Raw genomic sequence first — 242 nt, 5'->3', positions numbered from 1 at the left:
GTGCGGTGCTGCCCTGCCAGCCCCCCAGAGACAACCTGCAGCACCACATTGGACCCTGCTGGGCAACACCCTGGTGACCCCTCCAGTCAGCCAGCCATCATCACCCACGCACCCCTGTCCCGGGCAGCTGCAGCCTCCCCGGCAGCAGGGCAGGTATACAGAGGGGCCAGGGATGGGCAGGGGCATTTGGAGGCCACAGCTGCTCCCCAACCTGGCCTCTCTCCTGCAGGGGCTGGCGCCGG

At 69.0% G+C, this 242-nt stretch overlaps 1 protein-coding gene across 1 annotated transcript in view; it reads left to right on the top strand.

Moving 5' to 3' along the window:
• Positions 1-242, top strand: part of MPL (MPL proto-oncogene, thrombopoietin receptor) — a gene marked incomplete at its 3' end in the record, with an annotated part of 6,288 nt that overhangs the window by 3,917 nt on the left and 2,129 nt on the right.

The sequence above is a fragment of the Buceros rhinoceros genome, unplaced genomic scaffold (assembly GCF_000710305.1).
Source record: "Buceros rhinoceros silvestris isolate BGI_N320 unplaced genomic scaffold, ASM71030v1 scaffold22269, whole genome shotgun sequence".
Lineage (NCBI taxonomy): Eukaryota > Metazoa > Chordata > Aves > Bucerotiformes > Bucerotidae > Buceros > Buceros rhinoceros.
Note: the sequence above shows the minus strand (reverse complement) of the source record. Positions and strands in the feature narration are given on the sequence as shown.